Consider the following 435-nt stretch of genomic DNA (forward strand, 5'->3'; position numbering starts at 1 on the left):
CGGGGCGCGCACAGTGCAACAGGCTCTCGTGTCCCCGGGTCAGCGCCGAGAGCAGTCCGTGTGTCAAAAGTCGAGTCGAATTCAGAGGTCGCTTCCAACCTGGGTTCGAGGCGAGGCAGTCCAGTCACAGCCTGGGCCGGAGCCCTCGCAGTCGGAGACCGAGCCGGTGCGAAACCAGAGTCCGCGACGACGTCAAGAGCTCCAGTTCCCACGACCTTCGCGATCAACTATCATGGACCCGAGGCGTAATGGACCCGACCCGCCAGACCCGCTGTGTCCGCCCCATTCACAACGACTGAGCTAATCTCTGCGATAACGCCGCGATAAGGAACTCCAAACATATCTGTGGCATTACCCAAACTTTACCCGAATTCCTCAAGAACCCACGTTATTGGCTGGCGTACCTTGAGGCAACACGACCCTTCCCCTGGGGTG

At 60.0% G+C, this 435-nt stretch overlaps 1 protein-coding gene across 8 annotated transcripts in view; it reads right to left on the reverse strand.

Moving 5' to 3' along the window:
- LOC119591560 (protein kinase C and casein kinase substrate in neurons protein 1-like) overlaps positions 1-435 on the reverse strand; it is a 62,778-nt gene that overhangs the window by 32,087 nt on the left and 30,256 nt on the right. The window contains exon 1 of one of the 8 annotated variants that reach the window (XM_037940319.1): positions 100-233. The exons of the other annotated variants lie outside the window; for them this stretch is intronic. The gene's annotated coding sequence lies outside the window, so the exon portion shown is untranslated. Of the gene's footprint in view, positions 1-99; positions 234-435 lie in introns of those variants that run through there. 8 annotated transcript variants of the gene reach the window in all.

Source organism: Penaeus monodon, chromosome 28, assembly GCF_015228065.2.
Source record: "Penaeus monodon isolate SGIC_2016 chromosome 28, NSTDA_Pmon_1, whole genome shotgun sequence".
Classification (NCBI taxonomy): Eukaryota; Metazoa; Arthropoda; class Malacostraca; order Decapoda; family Penaeidae; genus Penaeus; species Penaeus monodon.